General features: G+C 53.8%; 1 pseudogene; it reads left to right on the forward strand.

Annotated features, from left to right (window-relative positions):
- Positions 1–3006: 3006 nt before the first annotated feature.
- Positions 3007–3867, forward strand: LOC135326920 (olfactory receptor 14A16-like; annotated as a pseudogene).
- The last annotated feature ends 20172 nt before the right edge of the window (positions 3868–24039 follow it).

Raw genomic sequence — 24039 nt, forward strand, 5'->3', positions numbered from 1 at the left:
ATCCTCTGATGAGACAAATTAAAATGCTGGAATCAGTCTTCCTTTGGTGCTTAGAGAGGGACCATCAGTGATTATTTTAGTTTATTGCAGTGAACATTTCCCAGGAGGAGGGACCATAAGGGACAGAGAAATTCAGGCCTTCAGCTGGGCCTCTGCTCCTGAGCGGGGCCAGGCTCCTGGGATGGAGGGAGCTCATGGCAACCTGGCAGCACTGCCCAGACACAGCTGTGTGCAGGAGCAGCTCCTCTGCCAAGAGCAGCAGGGCTGCGGGCACTGCCTGCTGCTGCTGACAGGAGATGAGAGAAGGCAGCGAGAAGTGCAAGGCAGTGTGGAGTGGGAGGACAGAGGAGAGCTGCTTGTGGGAGAAATCTTCACAGCCCTTGGCATGGTAAGTCTCTGGCTTCAGGGCAATGCTACTGAGGTTTCTGGCGGGGTCTTGAAACCCATCCAGTCATACGATTGAATTTATTAGGATTGCTCTCCCGGTTTCTCCTTTGCAGAGGATAAAATGCTTCAGAGCGGAGATTCCCTGCCACAGTGCCACAGGAAAGGGGCATCCTGCTCCCTTCTCCCTGGAACAGCTGCAGGGGTGTGAAGCCGGGTTGTGCACACACCCCTGCCCAGGGCTGTAATTCAAAGCACTGTCCCTGCGCCCCAGGGTGCTGTGTGCCCAGGGCAGTGATGCTGCCGCCTGTGAGGGTCAGCACTCAGCCTGCCCGGGGAGCTCCCCACAGTGCTGCAGGGAGAAGCAGGGCAGGTTCATTTTCCCATTGAGAGGGTGCTGTGTGGGTCAGGGCTGCCCATAGCTCTAGCTCATGCACAGGACATTCCAGAGGGGACTTTTCAAAAGGAAAGTGAAGGCAGGGATTTCCTGACAGAGAAACCAATTTCCTGAGATGGTGCTTTAGATATCCTACCACTGGCAAGGGGAAAATGGAAATGGAGCTGTCAAGCTTGGACAACAGACTGAGACAGTAAGTTTCAATGAGCAGCTAATGTTTCTGCTAGGAACTTCTGAAAGTCCCTTCACCCATCCCTCAGTCTACAGACAACACCAGCTTCCCCTTTGCTGGCCTCATCAGGGTTTAGCTGACCTGCTCCTTAGCACCTGCAAACATGGGGATGCCCCTGGACAGTGTCCTGCTGCTGGGAGGTTTCTGGAGGGGAGAACTGAGCTCACTGAGGGAGGTGTCGGCACTGCAGGGACTGACCGTGACTTGCTCAACTCCATCCGCCCACAATGTTTCTGTTAGCAGTTCCCTCTCATTGCCTGCCCATCTCTGCTGCCTGGAGCTGTCCCTGCTGGGAGCTGTTTCCCTGTCCCAATGTCTTTTCCAGGTTGGTGCTTACAGACTCCATCCCACCCTCTGTGTGCTCATTCCTGCCCTCCAGAAGCCTCCCACAGGCAGGGCACTGTCCAGGGGCACCTCTGTGCTTGCAGGTTCTAAGGAGCAGCTCAGACAAACCCTCACGAGGCCAGGAAGGTGATTCTGGTGGTGTCTGTAGGCTCAGGTGGGGATGAAGAGACTTGCTGAGGTTTCTCTCAGACCTTTTTGGGGTGTTCAGCTGCAGTTAAGGCAACAGCCCTGTGTGTCCTGCATGGTGTTGTCTTCATGGCAGTGAGAAGCCCCAATCCCCTTCCAACCTGTGGGGCTGCTGGCAATGCATTTCATCAGGTTGAAGAATGAGCTGCCTCTCCTTTCAGGAGAGTCCATCTTTAGGACCCTTGACTGCTTCTCTGGGCTGTCCTGCCAAGCTGCAAGCTGCCCTCCAAAAATGTACAGCTTCTGTGGAGCATTTCTGCAATATCTGAGAGTCCTTGGTCTGGTCATGTGAGTCAGAAACCTTGTCACACTCTTCATCACCCTCTCCATTTCTGGGCTGAGAGAGAAGAATTTGGAAATCACTGTGAAACTGAACTCCTCCGCTCCCAGCTCAGTCCAGTGTCTTTCTTAGAGGAACTTGTGAGTGTGGTTGTCCTTCATCTGAGTAAGGTGCAAGTGCAGGACAGGGAAGGGCAAGACTCACTGACAGACCAGGTCCCATGACCCCCTACAAAGTCACTGCGAGTCCTTTTTCCCTCTTGGGATGCACAAGGGCTCAGGCTGAGACCAACTGAAATGCCAAAATTTCTACACCGTCAAAGAATGCTCCCATGCTGAGAAGGATGCATCTAAAATGGACATACGTGTGTGTGTGTGTGTGTGTGTGTGTATACGCCATCATATATATGTATATATATATATGTATATCAATATATCATCAGACTCCTCCACTGATCATTTTGCAGAGAAAAATGGGTTTCCAAATGTTGAACAGCCCTTCCACATACGGGCTGGACATATTCTGCTGTAGGATGTGTGCATCAGAGCTAGTCACTTCCCATTCTCTCTGCAGTGCCTGGAGGAAGGGTGCAAACGGTAAACTAGTGGAAGGACAGGGTCTATCTCATTGGAACAGAGACATCGAGAAAGGGTCAGGCACCCCCTGCCTTCACTTGACTGTTTCTCTGCCTTCCTGGAGTGAGAACTGGTGTGACTGATCCAGATCCAGACACCTCTGTTCAAGAGGGCAAGGCTGGGGGAGATGAATCTCTCACAAGGGTCTTCTCTTTCAAATACAGCTGGCATGAGAGCTGTGTTGAGCTCTCATTATGGTAAAGAGAGAATATTCCCACTGGTACCTGGACCAATTCCCCTGCTCCCAGCACCCAGCGCCCATGCTCAGGTATCCCACCACATAGCAGGCTCAGTTTGACACCTCCATTTACCCGTGCCAGCAGAGCAGGGCTGACTCCTCTGGAGCCCACGGGCAGAGGCCCCTGCTCCTCACAGCACACTCAGCCAGTGCAAACAGAGCTCCAGAAAGGGATTTCAACGAAGGTAAAGAACAGAGGAAAGGTGGGGCTTTCTATGAGAAACAGAATGGGTTTGGCTCAGAGAAGGCTGCGCTAACCTGAAACTCTCTGTTCCTCTTTAGACAGTCCACAAAGCCCCAAGGAAGCAAATGTCCAACAGCAGCTCCATCAATGAATTCCTCCTCCTGGCATTCTCTGACACCTGGCAGCTGTAGCTCTTGCATTTCTTGCTGTTCCTGGGCATCTACCTGGCTGCCCTCCTGGGCAACGGCCTCATCATCACAGCTGTAGCCTGCGACCACCACCTCCACACCCCCATGTACTTCTTCCTCCTCAACCTCTCCATCCTTGACCTGGGCACCATCTCCACCATTGTCCCCAAATCTATGGCCAATTCCCTGAGGGACACCAGGGCCATTTCCTACCTGGGATGTGCTGCCCAGGTCTTTTTCTTCTTCTTTTTAATTGCAGCAGAGTATTGCCTCCTCACAGTCATGGCCTATGACCGCTTTGTGGCCATCTGCAGACCCCTGCACTACGGGACCATCATGGGCACCAGAGCTTGTATCCAAATGGCAGCAGCTGCCTGGGCCAGTGGTTTTCTCAATGCTCTCCTGCACACTGCGAACACCTTTTCAATACCACTCTGCCAAGGCAACACAGTGGACCAGTTCTTCTGTGAAGTGCCCCAGATCCTCAAGCTCTCCTGCTCAGACTCCTACCTCAGGGAAGTTGGGCTTCTTGTGGTTAGTCTTTGTTTCTCGTTGGGGTGTTTCATTTTCATTGTGGTGTCCTACGTGCAGATCTTCACTGCTGTGCTGAGGATCCCCTCTGAGCAGGGCCGGCACAAAGCCTTTTCCATGTGCCTCCCGCACCTGGCCGTGGTCTCCCTGTTTGTCAGCACTGCAATGTTTGCCTACCTGAAGCCCCCCTCCATCTCCTCCCCAGCTCTGGATCTGGTGGTGGCTGTTCTGTACTCGGTGGTGCCTCCAGCAGTGAACCCCCTCATCTACAGCATGAGGAACAGGGAGCTCAAGGAGGCCCTGAAGAAACTGGTTCAGTTGGTACTGTTTCAGCAGCAATAAGCTGCCCATCTCTCCTCATAAGTGATTTCCAAGAGATCTCAGGCAACGTTTGTGGTTTGGGCATTCTGTCTGTGATAAGCATGGTTGTTCATAAATGTCTGAATTCATCCCACTTCTCCAGAGGCACAAACCCCATCTGTCTGATTCAGAGACCTTCCCTAAATCTACCGATCCCTGTGTCAGAGCTGGCCTCCTTCGCAGCATCTCTGTAATAAAAGGGGATTTCATCAGTACAGTGCCTGCAGGCTGGGCTCTTCTTCCAAAGTGGAAGACAGGAATGTGCTCAGGGAATTGCACCTGAAAAGGCCCTGTTGCTATATCTGGGTTTTCCATGGGCTAAGGGGCATCAGCTCATAAAGTGATGTGTTAGGGAATGTGGGCTGGATTCAGTCCTCAGTTGTGGGGGCCCAGTGACCCTGAGGAAGGTGAGCGGTAAAGAGGTCTCTGCTGGGGACTGTCTCACGTATTACTGGGCTGGTGAGAGATTCTCATCCTTCTGGAAGGGAATATGCAACCAACCAGAGAGCAGAGGGCATCTCCAGGGTCAGTTTGTGCCTGGAATGGGCAGTGAGTGGAGACTCCCAAAGACAAGTGGAGTCACCCGAAGGTAAAGGGCCAAACCAAGCAATGCACCACATCAGGGCTCTGCACTCTCAGGAGAGGGAGTGGGCTGGGTCTAATGACACCCCTGAACACCTCCTGAGCAATGTGAAATGCCCTGTGATTGCTCCAAGCATCCTCCACAACCACAGACCCTGGGGAGGGTTTGTCAGGTGCAATGATGCTGGTCCATCTGGGTCTGCCCTCACCAGCACGGCCAGTGAGGAGTCACCCCAGGGCCCCACAGCCGATTGCCCTGCAGAGCAGCACCGCCAGCCTGGGGCCCCATAGGGAGCACAGGGGAGAGGTGCAGGAATGGCCAGACAGGCCAGCATGGACACACTGACCTGGGGAAAGGCTCTCTGGGGAGCAGGGACGTCCCTGGAGAAGAGCAATTGTGTGCTTGTGGGGAGGAATAATTTAAAACCTGTTTCTGTGTGTGTCAGCTCCGGGCAGGCTGCTCTGTCACTGGAGCTGCCTGAGGAGCCCCAGGGCCAGGACTCTTGTGCTGTGCTGGGGAGAGGGGCTGCCCAGAGGGGCTGCAGGCAGCCAGGGTCAAGGATCTCTGGTCATGAGACCATTTCCTTGTGCCATTGCTGGCCCTCAGGTGTGGGGCTGATGGGGAGGCTGACACCCCTCTCTGCCCCCCAGCACCTGCTGTGCCCTGTAGAGGCGCTGGGGCTGTGGGGTGAGTGCCCAGAGCTCTGCAGCACCCTGCCACAAGCACTGCTGTGGGGCCACCCCAGCCTGGGCTTCACTGGGTGGGCTGGGGAGAGGGCAGGTGAGGTGGGGAGAGCTGGGGAGGGTCTGGGCTGTGCTGGAAAGGGCCTGGAAGAGGAAAAATACCAGCAGGCAGCTCCCATGTGTGAATGGTGCCCAGAGCATGGGGAGGAGCAGGGAGATTGGGACGCAGACCCCTGCCCTTGGCTGCATGGCTGGGGCACTGGACAGGTGATGCCTTTGTGGGCAGCCAGGCTCCAGGTTTGGGGTAGATGCCAGGTCGAGGGTAGGAGCTCCGGGATTTTCTTGGGCTTCCAGTGCAGCCGTGACTGTGGTGAAGGCAAGTGGGCAGAGCCAGGCACATGCAACTGCAAAGGCTGGGGGTGGGAAAGGCAGTGTGGGGCTGGGGAAGGCCCTCCCTCTGCTCCCCATGGGGAAGAAAGTCTCCAGGCGATGCTGGACTCTGCTTTGGCTGAGGGAAGGGAGCAGAGGGCAGGGTGGAAGAGGCAGACGAAGCCTCTTCTGATGCATGAGGGAGTTATCCAAAGCCCAGGACTGAGCCAGGCACCTTTGGATCTTCCCCCTGAGGCTCTCCCAGCTGGGCTCATTCTGCCCTGCCCTGGGAGCTCTCATCCTGCTGCCAGTCGAGCCAGAGCAGAGCTTGAGGAACAAGAACTCATGGAGTCTCAGGGGAGTTTTGGTGGGGAGGGACCTCTGGAGGTCTCCAGCCCAACCTCCCACACCAAGCAGGGCTGGCTGGAGCCCTACAGTCCTGTCTGGTGATCGCTGGACTGTGCCTGACCCTGGTTACCATCCCCAAACCTGCTCTGCTTTTTTTTTTTTTCCAGGCACTGGGGGATGGCACCTCCCATCGGTGGGGCACTGCCCTGCCTGCCTTGCTGGCACCCTCAGCTCCCGGCTCTGCTTCCCACCTGGAGCAGCGCTGCTCTTGCTGCTCCCAACAACACACTCTCTGTAACAGGACACCCGTCACAAATGGTGCATAAACACTCGAGCTCTGACACAGAAAAGCCTGCTCTCCTAACTGTGTATCATAAAATCAGACCCCAGTGCCTGCGCTCGCTTTTTCATCCAGCTCAGACTTTCTGTGCAGTGGTACCTGGGGAGGGGGTGCAAATCCGAAGCCCTCCTTGCACCTTCAGATTGGCTGTCAGGCAAGGGTTGCTGCTGTGGACACATATGGTCACCTTCTGTACCTACAGCCTTCTCTGGGATCTGCTCAGTGCCAGCTTCCCTTGCCCAAGTTTTCGTGACTGTAGTGTGGAGGCAGGTCCAAGGTAGACATGAGGAGTCAGGTGAGCAGGATGGGGACAGGCTCAGGTCAGCACCCGAGAGCTGCAGGACCAGGCACAGGCGTGTTCACGGCATAACTCAGGTCGGGCCCAAGGACAAGGGCAGCAGCTCCCTGGCAAGGGGTCAAGGCCTTGCAATGAGGCTGGTCATTCTCTGCCTCCCCTGCTCATGTGCCCAGCAGATCCCCCTCCCTGTCTGCCTGCAGCCCCTCCAGCAGCTCCTGCTGCCCCAGGGACACAGCAGCCTGCCCCAAGCTGGTGACCAGAGAAACCTGTTTCTCCTTCTCATTTTCTATCTCTGAATGCTGCCCTGCTCTTCTCCTGGGGCATCCCTGCTTCCCAGAGAGCCTTTTCCCAGGTCAGTGTGTCCATGCTGGCCTGGTTGATCCTGCAACCCTGCCCTGTGCTCCCTGCAGGGCCCCAGGCTGGTGGTGCTGCTCTGCAGAGTGAGTGAGCTGTGGGGCCACGGGGTGACTCCTGACTCAGCTCTGGCCATGCTGGTCAGGGCAGGAATCAGACCCGGCTGGACAGGGATCACCACCACTGATACTGCTGGCACCTGTCTGTGCTCATGGAAGGTGCTCAGAGTGACCCCAGCACACCTGCAATGGCAGGAGATGTGTTTGGGTGGGCACTAGCTCCAGCCTGTGGTGTTTCACTGAGGGTGCAGGAATCACTCTCCAGTGCCCCTGCCCTGGGCCTCCTGGGTCCCCACTGCCTCTGTGGGGATTGCAGAGCCCTCGTTTCCCCCTACATACCTGGATTTAGTGCTTTACCTTCTGCTTACTCCACTGTGGACCATCCCTCACTTTGTGAGGCTCCACTCACTGCCCACCCCCAGGCACACACTGTCCCTGGAGACCCCGTGAGCTCTCCTGGGGGCTCAGATTGCCCTCCAGAAGGATGGGCATCTCTCATCAGCACTGTCACCTGTGGGACAGCCTGGCACAGGCGATTCAGAGACCATTCCCCATCTCCACTGGCACTGGTCACCGAGAAATGAGCTCTGAGTGCAGCCCTCTGTTGCTAACAGATCACCCAGGTGCTCGGAGCTCGTCCCCTACAACCCATGGAGTCCACAAACAGAACGCTAGACCCTGCAGTGGTGCAACCCCTTGAGTGTATTTTTGACTCCATCTTCTGAAGAAAGGCCAGACTTCAGGCATGTCACACAGGAGATCCTCTTTTATTAAGGAAATGTTGTTCTGGAGGTCAGGTCTGGCATAAGGGTGCCCAGGGCCTGGTCCTGCCTGAGCTCACAGAAATGCACAAGGAAGCACCATGTCACAGGAGCGCTTAGGCCACGTACACACACGAGAGCACAGCAGGACAGCATGGAAATTAGGAGAACAGCCTTGAAAAGAGAAAGTCCTGCTGCTGTTGGTGGACGAGTCTCCAGGAAAGCTGCAGCCCCCACTCCAAAGCTACAGCAAGGATATGCCTGCTGTGGCAGTAGGGAGTAGTAGGGAGTAGTAGGGATGGTCCTGAGGAGCAGAGGGTCTGTCCCCACAAGCTGCGTCCAGACTCTCCTCCCTTCTGCTCCTGCTCCGCTGTGACTGTTGGAGCACTGAAGAGGGAAAGGACCAGCCCATGGTGACAGCTGTCTGCCACCCTCGCAGGAGAAGGGTGTGAGGTCACACCCTGAGTGTGGCTAGGAGATCTGGGCTCTCCTAATGGACATCGGACTTCTGGTCTCACCCTGTCAATGCTCATCTGAGCCTGGCTCTGGGCCTCTGAGCATCCTTGGTGTCAGTTCTGAAAGAGACACTGCAAAGGGAAACCCATTGCACTGGGGGCATCCGAGGGAGCTCAAACTAGTGGGCTCTGAGGTTCCCCCACCTCTGCTGATGAAGGGGGAAGCCTGGCTTCCTGTTTCAACATGGTCTCTGGGTCAGATTCAAAGGAGAGATTCCAGAGCAGACATGACATGAACTGGATAGTTTTCTTTGTTTTTTTACTGTAGATGTAAAAGAGAAAAGTAAGAAAGAAATAAATGCACAACACACACCCTTGATGACGGATATCCTGGTGAGTGAATGAATGTGGGACAGCTACTGGTGCTGACCTTGTACCCGTCGGATCAGTTTCTTCAGTGCCTCCTTGAGCTCCTTGTTCCTCATGCTGTAGATGAGGGGGTTCACTGCTGGAGGCACCACCGAGTACAGAACAGCCACCACCAGATCCACAGCTGGGGAGGAGATGGAGGGGGGCTTCAGGCAGGCAAACATGACAGTGCTGACAAACAGGGAGACCACGGCCAGGTGCGGGAGGCACATGGAAAAGGCTTTGTGCCGGCCCTGCTCAGAGGGGATCCTCAGCACGGCTGTGAAGATCTGCACATAGGACACCACAATGAAAATGAAACACCCAAAGACTAAACAGGAAATAACCACAATAAGCCCAACTTCCCTGAGGCAGGAGTCTGAGCAGGAGAGTCTGAGGATCTGGGGGATTTCACAGAAGAACTGGTCCACTGTGTTGTCTTGGCAGAGTGGTATGGAAAATGTGTTAGCAGTATGTAGGAGAGCATGGAGAAAACCACTGGCCCAGGCAGCTGCTGCCATTTGGACACAAGCTCTGCTGCTCATGAGGGTCCCGTAGTGCAGGGGTCTGCAGATGGCCACAAAGCGGTCATAGGCCATGACTGTAAGGAGAGAAAACTCAGCTGAACATAAGAAAAAGAAGAAAAAGACCTGGGCAGCACATCCCAGGTAGGAAATGGCCCTGGTGTTCCACAGGGAATTGGCCATGGATTTGGGGACAGTGGTGGAGATAGAGCCCAGGTCAAGGAGGGAGAGGTTGAGGAGGAAGAAGTTCATGGGGGTGTGCAGGCGGTGGTCGCAGGCTACGGCTGTGATGATGAGGCTGTTGCCCAGGAGGGCAGCCAGGTAGATGCCCAGGAAGAGCGAGAAGTGCAAGAGCTGCAGCTCTCGTGTGTCTGCATATGCCCGGAGGAGGAATTCGTTGAAGGAGCTGCCGTTGGTCATTTGGTCCCACTGGGCTTTCAGGACTGTTTAAGGAGGAAACAACATTGAAAAGTTAGGAGAGATCTTCCCAGGAAAAAGAAAGTAACATTTCTCTTTGAAAACACCACATTACTTCTGTCTTTTCTGGGGAGGATCACTGGGCAGGCACCTTGCTTGAGCTCTGGTTTGTGCTGGCTGAGTGTGCTGTGAGGAGCAGAAGCCTCTGCCCTTGGGCTCCAGAGGAGCCAGTCCTCCTGCACAGTAGTGGGAACATGGGAACAGGGTCAACAGCTCTGACACTCACAGTTTCTGTCAAACAAAATCTATTCGTCATGTGGAATGGCTTTTCAGTGTCTTCACTACCTGCTCTAAGGAATGACAGCTGAGGAACAGAGTTTTAGGGAAGTTTTAATAATGTTTATTTTCTCTGAGATGTCCTTGTCACCCCTGGGGAATGTTCCTCAAAGGCAGAAATTCTCAGCATTTCTACTGTGAGTCTTTAAAAACAAAAAGATTCACTGCCACTTGGTACAGAGTGAGGACAGCTTGTCTGTCTATTAGCCTTGTTCCCAGCTGTCCTGTGCTCACACTGCTTTGAGCTGGAGGACGATCACTCTCATGCATTGCCCTAAAAAAAAACCTCAGCTACTGCTAGGAGCAGAGGAGTCCAGTTTCAAAACCACAGCTGTCCAACCATTTCTCCCTTTCTCAGGGCACCAGGGGGAGGTCTCCACACTCCCTTCTAGGCAAGGACACACAGGGCTCTCTTCAGCTGCCTGTATACAGTTCGCCAACACCATTTCCATACTCTCAGCATCTCTACAGTTTCTTCAGGGGTCTCTGGGACATCACAGAGATGCTACGAGGCAGCGGTGCCCTTCTGGAGGGCAGCTCAAAGTCTGGCAGGACATGACAGGGGAATGGTCAAAGGACCATCAGGACTGAAGATGGGATTTCCTTAAAGGAGAGTCACCTGAACTCCTAACCCCACAGACTGCATTTTCTGGAGTCACACACGTTAGAAGAAGGCTGCGGACACCCCACTCCCAAGCAGACCCCTCTCTTGCACAACTTGCAGACAGGTTTCAGAACTGCAGCTGAACACCCCCACCCCCACCCCCCACCCAGGGAGTGACCCCAAGGAGCCTGGGAGAAAAGCAGGAGCAGCATGGAGCAACATCATGATCCTGCTGCCAAGGCAGGCAAGGAGAGAGAGACAGACGGGCACTTGGGATAGCCTCCACCTTACCCAGCCGGGCATGCCACCTCACCGACAGTGACATCGCAGGGCAGTCACTCTCAGCCCCTTTGTCGGGCAGCAGTAAGCAGGCCCGTGGTAGGAGAGAGGCCCCTCTCCTCTGCTGCAGGTCTGGCTGCAGAGGAGGGGGCTCATGCACTGCACCCCATGGCTGCCAGGGAAGAGGCTCTGCTGGGTGGGAGGGGAGACGTGGGAAGCTTGCGCAGAAGAAGCTGTCTGCATTGCAGGGACTGACCAAGACTTGCTCAAATCCATTCTTCCATGATGTCTCTGTTAGCAATTCCCTCTCATTCCCTGATCATCTCTGCTGCCTGGAGCTGTCCCTGCTGGCAGCTCTTTCTCTGTCCCAGCTTCTTTTCCCAGTCAGTGCTCACAGACCCCACCCCACCCTCTGGGTGCTCAGTTCTGCCCTACAGAAACCTCCCAGGACAGGGCACTTGCCTGGGGCATCTCTGTGCATGCACGTCCTAAGCAGCAAGTCAGATAAACTCCTATGAGGCCACAAATGCTGTCTGTAGGCTAAGGTGAGGCTAAAGCAGCTCGATGAGATTTCTCACAGACCTACTAATCTCTCAGAGTGAAGGTTCAGGAGTCCCAGTTCCTCGCCAAACCAGAAAACTCTTTCTTTTATTCTCCCAGCCAAGATTAGGGAACTGAAAATGCAGATATTAGAAGGAAATCTCCTTCTCTTTCAGGTAGCCCTTCTCTTGATATTCCTCTTGAAAAGAATCCTTGGACATGTCCTGTGCATGAGCTAGAGCTGTGAACAGCCCCGATCCACACAGCACCCTCTCAGCAGGAGAATTAACCTGCCCTGCTGGGTCGCTCCTCTCACCCAGAGCTTCTCCCCACAGTGCCATGGGGAGCTCCCTGGGCAGGCTGAGTGCTGACCCTCACAGGTGGCAGAATCACCGCTCTGAACTTCTCTGAATTACAGCCCTGCCCAGAGCTGAGGGCACACCCAGGCTTCACCCCCATGCAGCTGCCCCTGGCAGGAGGGAGCAGCATGCCCTGTCCCTCTGATGGTGTGGCAGGGAATCCCTGCTCTAAAGCATCTCCTCCTCCTATGAACTGGAAGAACGGGGAGAGCAATTCTTAGAAAACCCATCATTCATGGGATGGGCTGGGTTCAGAAATCCCCTCCAGGATCCTCAGTAGCATTGCCCTGCAGCCAGAGACTTACCATGTCAAGGGCTGTGAAGATTTCCCCCACAATCAGCTCTCCTCTGTCCTCCCACTCCACACTGCCTTGCACTTCTCTCTGCCTTCTCTCATCTCATGTCAGCAGCAGCAGGCAGTGCCCGCAGCCCTGCTGCTCTTGGCAGAGGAGCTGCTCCTGCACACAGCTGTCTCTGGGCAGTGCTGCCAGGTTGCCATGAGCTCCCTCCATCCCAGGAGCCTGGCCCCACTCAGGAGCAGAGGCCCAGCTGATGGCATGAATTTCTCTGTCCCTTGGGCTCCCTCCTCCTGGGAAATGCTCACTGAAGTAGACTAAAATAATCACCGATGGTCCCTCTCTAAACACTGAAGGAAGACTGATTGCAGCATTACAGTTAGTCTCATCAGAGGATGGTTATCTGGAAGAGGTGGAAATGTCCCACTGTGGATGTCCCTATTCCCACCTCTTAACTAGGCAGGACACCTACACAGGGACAAGAAGGGAGCTCATTGACACATGGTTCAGGTTTTGATTCTGATGAGTCCATTGAAGGATCTTACACCAGGTTAGAAGCCCCTGAGCAGCAGTGGGATTCATATCCCTCCCGTGAACTCCACAAACACACAGGAGCTGAGATTCCCCTTCCCCAAGCTGAAGTGAGCACAACAGAGGTGTCTGAATGTGAGCTCCTTGTCTAAGCTCCCATTGTAATCACTGGAGATGGAGGGTGGGAGTCACTTGCCCACCCACAAACACCTGGTGACAGTTGAAGAGACAGAGGTGGTCCAAGACATGTGCCAGTGTCTGCTTGCTCTGGTGGAGCAACTGTGAGACCTCCATCCTTCTAGAGCATCAGGTGGGGGGCAGGTGGGGAATTTCCATGGCCAGCTGTAATGACACTAAATGCCTAATGCTCCTACTAAAGCTCCACTCACCATGAAGCAGAGACACAGGCAGACCTCTACAGCCCAAAAAGCTAGCAGAATTCAGTGCAGACATGTGATTTAAGGACATAAGATAGGCCATAGGCAGGGACCATGTCAGATGCCTGGGGTGTCCAGCAAAACCACATGTCTCTAGCACATACACCATGGCACCTAGAGGAAAACCATGCCCCTTTGGAGTGGTGCTGGGCGAGAGCCCTGGGGCATCTTGGCTTTCCTACCTGTGCCCAAACAACTGGATCCCACCACTGCCTTCAGGCCAAGTCCATCCTATCTACATCCAAGTGTGCTGCATAACTGGGAGGCACATCACACCAAGATCTCTGCTCTAGTCTCTGCACTCTCAGACCCTCTTGCTCTCCTCTCCCTGAACCTCTTCTCACCCCTGGATGTTATGACCAGGGAATGGGCTAATGATGACCTCAGGGTGGCTGGATCACAGGCTGCCCTGGCCCAGGGACTTTCTTCAATGGCACCTTGTCCTGCCTGCAGATCAGTTCACCTCTGTCACAGGCCCCACGGTGCTGCAGAATCAGCTCAAGCACCAAACCCCTCTCCTGGCATTCCTGCACAGCCCAGCTCTGTTTCTCCCTGGCCTTGGGCACTGCAGGGTTTTCCCTCTTAGTGGGAACCTCCTTTCACCATTACAGTACTCCGTTACCAATGCCAGCAGGTCTCTGCTCTGAAGTGAGACCATCACACACACGGTGTCCTTGGCTCTTGGTAACAGGTTTCACCATTACAGATATGTTCTCTGTGCCACAGCTGAGGCTCTGCAGCACAAACATATGGAAATGCATACAGCCAGGGCACAGCCAGGAGCACAAGCTGTCACAGGACTGCAACATCATTGGAATAACTGAGATGTGGTGGGATCACCCACATGACTGGAGGGCTCTCCTTGGAGGGCACAAGCTCTTCAGGAGACACGGTCAGGGACAATGAGGAGGGGGGATGCTCTTGGTGTGAAGGGGCAGCTCAGATGTGTGGAGCTCTTCCATGGAAGAAACAAGGCTTTGGGTGAGTGCTTGGCTCCAGTCTCCTTTAAGCAATGTGAACAAGTCTGTGGATCACGGGCCCTGGTTCTTAGGGTGGTGGTGGTGGTGATTTTCATGTCCCAGACATTAACTGGAAGGGCAAGCAGCAGAGTGCAAGCAGGCCAGGCAGTTTCTGGAGGGCGTCAGGGACAACTTCTTAGCACAGGTGTATGATGGGACAATACTCATGATGCTTTCTTATATCCAGAAATTTCAAACAAGGAGGAACTGATCAGGGATGGGATAGGCAGTAGCAGCCTTGCCTATGGTGACCATGAAAAAGTAGAGTTCCAGATCCTGAGGGGAGTGAGGAAGGAGAGTAGCAGAGCGCAGACCCTGGACTCCAGAGGAGCAGACTTGGGCCTGTTCAGGAGACTGGTGGGGGATCCCATGGGAGGCAGCTCTGAAGAGCCCAGGAGCTCTGGAAAGCCATCAGGTCTTTAAGGACAGCATCTGCCACGCACAAGGATGGTCCACCCCAATACTTAGTAAAACTACTGGACATCTTGGGAGACCGGCTTGGCTGCATTGGGAACCCTTCCTGAAGATTTCCACTATTTCACCATAGGAGAGCATTGACATTAAAATTAACCAATCATCTGAGCTGATGAAAGTGGGCTCATATTTTTGAAGTTTCTCACTCTTTGCACACAGTGAGTCGCACCATGAGATGTCGCACGCTCACAGCTGATAGAGGAAAGCAGGCTGATCAGCTTCAGTGAAAATGCTCTAGTTATCCATACCCTAATTTGCACCAATCTCAATGTACCTGTGTTAGAGTGATGTCTTAAAGGAGTCCCTACACATCTAGCCACTCTCCCTTCTCATTCCCTGCATGGTCATGAAGTGTGACTCCATTTGAGGTGACAACAGGGATGGGGATTAGCTCATTCGATGCCAGACCCCTTCATTGCAGGTGTCTCTGGCTAATCCAGTTGTCTGGACTTCTCGTTCTAGTCGATGGAAATAGACCTGCCACTGAGAGATGTGGAGATGCTTCTCCTGGTGACCAGCTAATGCTCCAGAAAGGTTCTCATGGTTCCTGGGTCACATTTCCCAGCATCACACAAGAACACAGCTACACAGGGCATCTCAGGCAGCAGTGGCCTCTGTGTGTGTCTATAAGACCCTGAATGTAAAGTTCTTGTCACTGCTGAAACCTATACAAAAAATAGCTCTATGCAAGAACTGAAAGAAATATTTGTTTTCAGAACTTCAAATATTCTTTATCCATTCTAATGACTATTTTCTTTTTTTTTTTTTGATTGGCAGCAACATATGAATGCACTACAGAAATCATTCTACATGAGTTCACATGTTTATATATATGTACATGTTCTTCTTCACGATACACTTCTTGGCAACACTCTGAATGGAGAAACTTTGTTCTGAGAAACTACTGTATTAAAATTGACATGTCTCCTCTCTCTTCCTCTGCCTCTCTGTCCTCTCTTCCTCTGCCTAGTCTGTCTTTACAGAGGCCTCATGGCCCCTCTGCCCCCCAGGGAAGTCTCCTGGGGGATCCTGCCAAGCAGATCCTGAATTAGCTGAATCACCTACCAGAATGTCACCCAGACTGCTGTGTCCTCTTCTCCTTCCTACAAGGTCTCCACCGGCTCATCACCTGCTCCAAGGCAAAGGTCTCTGCACTCCAGCCACCCCTTTGCACAGAGCACACCTGCACCTCCTCGCCACCCCAGCCTGCCTTCCCCAGGAGCCCAGTTTCATGAGGACAAGAAGAGAATCACAGCACCTCTCATCCCATCAGAGATGATATATGGGCAGGAGGATGGGGAGAGGCAGGCAAAGGGGACATGGCTGCAGTGCTGACTGTGAGGTCACTTCCACTGCAGCTGCCTGATTGGTCCTCAGCAGATGTGCTGGCCAGCACGCTTTGTGATGTCACCCCGTGCCTCAGAGAGCCCACCCAGCAGCAGTGACAGACCTGGGGAGGGGGTGATGCAGGTGACAGGGCCCCATCTGGGTGCTGACTGTGAGGGCACCTCTGCTGCAGCCACCCCACCAGCCCACAGCTGCAGGCAGGCAGGCACGGCTCATGGCCACCCTGCTCAGGACTAGCCCTCTGCAGCGGACCTGCCACCAAGCAGTGCACAGCTCCTCACCTAGGTCCCCTTAAACCCCAGCATGCTGTGCCCGTGGCCCAGAGACACCATGGACGTTATCTGGAGTCTTCCTTTGGCAGCTCAACCTTCCCAAAGTAGCGCATGATGTATTATTACCAGCCAGAGGGGCATTTTATAGTGTGTTACCAAAAAGGAACCACCTTGCAGTCTCCAATGCAGTTTGATAATGGGTGGGTGAGCTGAACTGTGCAAGGCCTCCTGGCACAGCCCTGCACCACTCTAGAAGGAATCTACCCTCACTTGCTTTTATGCACACCTCACGGCCAAGAGGGCACCTTCCTCCGAATTAGCCTCAGATCCACACTTGGGATGTCATCTCGGAGAGGGTTCACTTGGAAAGAAGAGTCCATGAGTGAGCCAACACCCCGGCTGTGCCCAAGCCGATCGGGCAGGAGCTTCAGAACCTGCAGGCCTCAACCAGCTCAGTGACACACTGCAAAAGGTGCTCAGCTGAGTTGGACACCTGATCTGTCAGGTCAGAAATGACTCCCCTAGAGCAGAGAGGAACACATGGAAAGGTGAGGACCATAATTCTGAGGGGGCTTGCAAGTTATCTGCACAAAACAACTTCAGCTTTGCAAGCTGATTCTCCGCTATGACCCCTGAAGTATTTCCTGCTGACTTGCAGGAAAGTGCTTGAGCATCACAATTCACTGTAGTCACTGCACATCTGGGAGAAGTGTTTTCAAAGAACAATTATCTTCTGAAGAAATACTTTGTCTTTGGAAGTTTCCCTTATTTTGCCCATTTTAAAAGCTAATGATTGTGGCAGTGCCGCTTGAAGTAGTGCCTCTGAGTGCTCCACTGTGGCAAGATCATATCCTGTTTATTTTGTGGATGAAAGAAGTCCCACATGATCTAAACTGCTCTCTGTGGCCTCCTGCTAGATGTCAGCCCCTGGATGTCCCATGTCAGAGCCCAGGGCAGTGCGCAGGGTGCAGGGAGCAGCAGAGAGCCCTGAAGCAGTGAGGCCTTCAGCAGGAAGAGCTCAAGACCCTCGCTATAATTCACTGGATTGAAGGGGAGTTAATCGGATGGTTCAGTAAGGGCTAATTGGGGGATACTACCGCACTGTAAACAAAGAGTTTCTAGGGTGCTGCCACATGAGAAGAAAAGAGTGTCTGCACCAATTAGGTATACGGCAGTATTCCCCCTTAGCCTTTGCTAATAGGAGAGGTGACTGCTATGCCTCTAGTCTAAGAAAAAAAGTCACCTGTGGTTGGACAGCTCTCAGAAGCGTTAACTTCAAGAACCTCCAACAAGGAACCCTTTCTGAAAGATGACCTCTTGTACTCCAAATACTCTAAGCTGCATATTTCTATGTGTTTCACAGTCTATGTGGGATATCTGGCTGCAGATCCTGGCAAGAGCTGAGGAAACTCAAGGCCTGAACCTCAGTGCACAGAAGGCAGCAGGCTGCCAGCATCCCTGGCTCTCGCCACCAGGGCAGCCTGGGCCCTGCGAGCCAAGTCACCTCCTCCCCTCCAAGGGCTCCCCAGCTCCCCAGCCTGGCGGCACTCCCCACGCACAGCACTGCTCTCTCCAGACACCTCCTGCCATGACAAGTACCAAGACACTGAAGCCACCACCCATCCCCAGCACAGGGTACCCCACCACTGTGACACCCCCACCCCCCACCCCTTGCCTCACACAGGTAGCCAGCCATCATGTGCCTCTGCAGCAGGGACACGCAGGGCACAGCACCACACATGGCAGCAGCCAGGTGACCTACAAAGGCCCCAAAACACACACAGACCAACTCTCCAGCCCTGCCATTCCCTTCCAGTCCTCCAAGAGCTTCCAACATGGACGTCCTCTGAACAGTCCCTCACAGCCCTGCACTGCTCACTTCCCACCTCCAGGAATCCAAGGACAGAGATATCCTTCAGCTTTTGGAGAAAAACCTCAGAAGCCCCCTGGTATTTTGATGTGGAAGAATATCCCGCAGCACACCAACACATAAAATCAGAGATTACTGATGTCACTGCTCACACCAGCACTTGACTCAATTAGCAGCATAAATTTCTAGCTGGACTCCCTCATCCACCGGCAGCAGGCTGTAAGCCTATACTTAGCAAGAAGTGCATGGTTAAAGTCCACATCTGCATTCACCAGTGAAAGTCATCCACATTTTAAACGTAGCCCTACTAATGCATGATGAGGCAGCAGAATAACATTTGTGACAGATGGTGTGCAATATTATTGTCTACTTCTGCTTGATTTATTCGTTGCATCTCTGTCCTGCTGTAGAGCTCTGCAGGTGTCAATCCTTCCTCCTGGCACACTCAACAAAGCCAGGAATGACCTCACCACCACCATGCAAGCCATGGGCCTTCTCCTGGCCTAGCAGCTGCTCAGACAGAAGTGACCTCACAAGTCCATACCCCCACCAGGTGCCTGCTGATGGTCTAAGGGCTTTAGACACAGAAGTTTCCTTGAAAGAACTACCCCAGCCATGCACATGCTGCTGCTCTACCAGCTACTCTGACCCACAGCCCCACCAGCCCCGCTTGCACCCACTCTCACCCGCCCCCTCGCTCCCGCCCCGCTTCCAGATCTGTTTTTCCACATGCTGCACTCTGATTGGCGGACAGAGCCACCAGTCAAGCCCATCCCCACCCTCTTCCTCACTCCAGCCAATAGAAGGGCAACACTGGGGTGTTGCCAGGGAAACATTGCACCCTGCTGCCCTGGCGGCCAGCTCTGCCCCTCCCCTCCCCCCCTCCCGCGGTGGGGCACCATGTTGTGGGTGGCAGCGTGGGGCGCAGCAGGGCCTGGGGGCAGCCCGGCACCATGTGCCAGGGCAGTGCGGGGCCCCGGGGCCTGGCCGCTGCCCCACAGGGGCTGGGCTCTGCTGCAGGGGCCTCGCGGGGCACCTGGCTGCCCTGTGCCCAGGGGCCGTGCCGGGTGTGTGGGAGCAGCCCTGGGGCCGGTGCTGGTGCCAGCCCTGGCGCAGGGGCCCTGGGCATGGCCGGAGCTCCAGAGCCCATGGAGAGCATCCTGCTGCCCCAGGGCAGGGCAGGGCAGTGTCCTCTCGCCCCTTGACCCCAGCGGGACTCTACAACAGGGCTGTCATGGCAGCCCCCACCCTGCGCAGCCACCCCCACAGCCCGGGATCCACAGCCTTTTTTACAGTTCACAGTCTCTGTGCGACCCCTCAGGAAGGAGCTCCCAAAGCCCTTACCCTTGGTGGAGAGCTGCAGGAGTGCTGGGAACAAGGAACTGTGGTGTGGGCTGATGGTGGTGGTCCAGCAGTCCTCCATCTCACTTGCCCCCTTGCCTTTGGCTCAGCTCTCCAGATGAGGAGGAAGGATGCTCTTCCCGTCTCATCACCGAAAAACTCCTCTCCAACATGCCCCTGCTCCTCTGCCTGTTGGGGAGGGGCTCCAGTGTGGCTCCCATCTTGTCTCCTTGCCACGGAGTGGCTCCAAAGGGCATCTGTGGAGAGTGCACAAGTGGTGCCCAGCAGTGAATGGGCCTCTCAGGGAAGTGAGAGCACCACTGTGGCACCGAGGGGACCTCCCTGTGATGCAGCACATCCCACTGTGACCTCAGCTCGTGTCATCAGGGGGCTCAGGAGGTCACTGCCATGGAGATGGCACAGCCAGGGAGAGAGCAGAGAGATTTCCCCTCATGTCCTGGAAAGCAGTCACCTCCCTTCACCCATGTTATTTTCCAGGACTTGCTGATAAATCCTTCAGGAATGTCTCCAGATGGTGGCAAAGGCTGTGAAATACCTAAAATGGGGCACTAGAGACATCACTTCTGCACCCCTGCACTGACAGGTCTCTGCCCTGGGCAGACCTGTGTGGGAATCCAGGGCTTCAGGGCTGGTTTAAGGTTTGGCATTTTTCAAAGCCAGGATCAAAGTCATGTGGGATGAAACAGCACAAAGTGTGGCCACAGGCTGAGATGCTTTGGTGAGCTTCAAAACTGGTTTCTGTTGTGGGTCACTCTTTTTGTAGAAGTCAGATGTAGGACAACATGGAACAGGACAGAGCCTTCCTCCCTGAGGCACCAAAGCAGGCTCTTTATTTTTAGAAGTCCTCACCAAGGTTTCTCCATCTGTGGTGCTTAAGATGAAGATGATAGGCCAGAGAAGAGCAAAAGTGCCCTTAACACCCATCATCTGGAGGGCCAGGCCAGGGAGCAAATCTGGCAAAGTTTTCCCATTTCCCATGCATTTTGCTCAGCTTTCCTTCTGGCTGAGCCTTCCCTGAGCCTAGGGAAAGTCACTTCTCCTGCCTGGGTCTGTTTTGGGCCTTGGGCTTTTCAGTGTCCCCTCAAAGCAGTTCTTCTTGCCTGGGGGGTCGCTAAAGCCTCTAGCACCCAGGACATACCCAGCTGCCACCCAAGGTCTCCTGAGGGGCTTTACAGCCCTGGCACTCTGGATCTCCCACAGTATGGACCCTGGCCATCTCAGGACATGCCCACACACTGCAGGGCTGCTGTGCAGGCTCCAGTGCAGAGCCTGTAAGGCAGTGCAATGCCTCAGGACCTGCATTTGGGCTCATTCAGAAGTTTGTGAGGTGACCGTCTACCAGCTCTGCAGCTGCTGAAGCATGAGAACGTCCCTACAATCAGCCTTCCTGCTCTTCCTAGTCTCTGCACAGTCCCAGAGTGACTCTTGCAGAAGGGAGGCTCCATCCCCCTTGAAGGCTGACAGAGATGGGGCTTTCCAAGTCACTGCCAAGGGAAGGACTCATTTACTTCTTTGGGTTGCTCATCCAGCCTGTGGCACCGCCTCTGTGATGTTGTGAGCCCAGCTGTGCACCCTGAGGTCTCTGCCCTTTCTCTGCCCTGTCTCCTGGGTGTCTGCCCAAAGTCTTGCCAGTGCACCAGGGCATGGGAAGTGTTGCTTTAGAGAGCTCACTTGGAGCTGTGACATGTCGTGGAGCTGAAGGCCTGATGGAGACTCGTGTGGGACGTGGCCATGCCCCCACGGCCCCTCCTGCTCCTGGTCTGAGGCTCCAGGGAGGTCTCTGAGGAGAGCAGTGGGTTTGGTGTGGGTGGGCTGGGTTTCCCTTGACATGCCTGAGTCCTGCCTGGGTTGCTCTTAAGGCCCAGGAAAATCTCTCTTCTCTAGGGGCTTGCATAGAGTGTTTTCCAGACTTCTGTACAGAAACACAGCCTGGTCCACAGTGCCCAAGAGCAGCACAGCCCCCAGCATGGTCCAGGACCCCCAGGAGCTGTATGGCTCTCCCTTCTGTTTCCTCACGTCCTGATTAAATGAACAATTTCTAACATGCCCTTTACAGCACACTCTCTGGACAGTATAACACTGTAACTCCTTCCATTACTTTTTGTTCATTCCCATACCGCACTGCTGATTTGCACTTTTGGGAGTTTAAAGCTTGCTCTGACTTTCACTAGTTTGTTCCTCTGGGCAAGTCCTTCATTCTGCTTCTCTCTAGCATTTCCCATCTATTCAAAAGATTTCTAGTCAGGCTATCCCTTGTGGACCTCACTGGAGGCAGCTTGGAGTTAGCATGCAGTTGAGGAATGTAATTATTTTTAGGAAACTGTATCATGCTTTTATTTATTTTTTTCTTTTCCTTGCAATTAAGAAAAATTCTTCTCTGTCTATTTGCAGCTTGTTCTCTAAGGCAAGCAGGTGGGAACTGGGGCATATGAGCTGCAACATTCAGTTGCAGACTTCAGTGGAGAAAGGTTAGACTTTAACAGGGGTGATGCAAGTCCCAGGTCGCTGATGAGGGAAATGGCAGGTTTGGGGAGATGGGGAGGAAGAGTGTCTGTACAGTGTCTGACCTCCAGGACACTGCTTTTCCTACATGTCCACACTTCCTTAGGAGACACTCTGGATCTATATCGTTTGGAGAATGTTGCTGTCACTTATTCAGAAAGCTGAATAAGAATACTAATCATAAAAACCTTAAAAAGCAGAAATACCTTTACACTATGCTCTAACTGAAGTCACTATCATTCCGCTACACTGCTGAAACCAATTAGCCATACATTACTTGAAGAAAATTAAAGAGAGAGACGTGGTTCATCGGGCCTTTTTGCATTGTAATGAGCCCCAAGGTATATGTGGTGCTGAGTCCATGAACCTCAGCTATTGCAAGGAGATTGAGCAAAATATTTAAGTCAAAGTCAGAAGCAAATCCCAAACTTTTGCAGAGCGTTAATAGATCACACTGAGGGCCATTACCAGCAAAGACTCACTGGGGGCTGATGAGAGCAGAAAATTGTAATCACCGGATTCCTTGCCCTTCCGGCAAAGGAAATGTGCAGGTGGCTCTGGTACCATGTTAACCCTTGATATGTTTTTCAAGCAAAATGGCCAAGCATGGACACTGAGAGCCTGGGAAGGGAGATCCTTCCCCCCATGTGTTTTCCATGGCTCTTCCTGGGGTCAGTGTGTAGGTCGGGGTGTGCAATGCTGAGTGCAGGACAATGACATGAGACCTCCTGGACTCCCCAGGGGACAAGGGGACAACGAGGCCTTGGTGTCTACTCATAGGCCTCGGTGGCAGAGACACTAGCCATAGCAAAGGGGACAAAGACCTCAGTTCTTTTGGAGGCTTTCAGCCTTGGCATTGCCCTCGATCATCTCCACCACAGGCTGTCCTAAGCTGTCCCAAAGCTGTGCCTCTTTCCATGCAGCCTATAGACACCCCACCTTGCTGTCACTGCAGAATCTGCCCACTGTTTCTGATGTCCCTCTGTCCTTGCTGGCTGCTCCTTGAAACACAAAGCCAGGGGCTGATCACGGAGTCCCTCTGGGTGTCCTGTTGTACCACAGCACTACCCTACGAGTGACATTCTTGTTAGCTGAAGCGCAGTCAACCTGCAGTTTGTGGCCCTTCCCCCTTCTCAAGCTGCTTCCCACTACCAAGAAAAGCTCCAGCATCTCTGAAACTACCCTGTCACAGGCAGTCACAGGCAACGACTGTATTGGCCTTAGCCTCCACTTCAGCAGACTAAAGCAGCCCAGGTCCTTCAACCTCTCCATACAGGCCATGTGCTTCATGAGCACAGCCCCATCTTGGCAGACCTCCTCTGGACCCTCTCCAGTTGCTCCTCATTCCTCCAGCACTGGGTATCCCACAGTGGGACACACTGTTCCAGACGTGGCCACACCAGTGCTGAGTCGAGGGGAATAAGCACTTCCCTTGCCTGGGTGGCCAAGCTCTTGCTAATGCAGTCCTGTATGCAGCTGATGCATTTGTGGTGAGCACGCATCACTGGCTCATATGGCATCGCTCGTGAGGTCCAGGGCCTTCTCCTCAAGGTCACTCCTCTGCCAGTCAGGTCTCCGTCTGTCCTGCTGCACGTGTTGTTCTGCCCCACTGAGGAGCCTTTCAAACAGGACAGGATGCAGTGTATACCCCTGCATACCCCACCTTTACCTGGCTTCCCAATAAAGCATGACCCATTGCTGAAAACCCTCGGAACTCCATCATCCAAACAGCTTTTTGCCCATCTGGATGTCTACTGCACATCCACTACTCTCCTTTCCTCCACAAGTGCAAGTCTTTCATCACAGAAGGCAGTCAGGTGGGTCAGGAATGATTTACCTTCAGGAAATCCATGCTGACTGTTGCCAGGCACCTTCTTCATGTGCCCAGAAATGGGATCGGAGAAGATTTGCTCCATGACACACTCCTCACCAGAGTGAGTGGGAATGGCCTGCAGCTCCCTGGTTTGTCCTTGGGGCCTTTTTTGAAGATGGGCACAGCATATTCCTTCTTCTCCTCATTCAGACCTCCCCTGATCTCCACAGCCTTTCCAAGATGACAGAGAGCAGCCTTGCTGTCATAGCAGCCAGCTCTCTCCATGTCCATGGGTGCCAGCCATCCAATCCCAGAGATGTCTATGGGATGACTTCTAGAGACTTAGGCACTGCAGGTTGGTTTTCTCCTCAGGACTCCTGACTTGAGCTCACAACAGCTGACAACAGCTCAGGAGACCTTGTTGGTGAAGGCTGAAGCC

Source organism: Dromaius novaehollandiae, unplaced genomic scaffold (genome assembly GCF_036370855.1).
Source record: "Dromaius novaehollandiae isolate bDroNov1 unplaced genomic scaffold, bDroNov1.hap1 HAP1_SCAFFOLD_41, whole genome shotgun sequence".
Classification (NCBI taxonomy): domain Eukaryota; kingdom Metazoa; phylum Chordata; class Aves; order Casuariiformes; family Dromaiidae; genus Dromaius; species Dromaius novaehollandiae.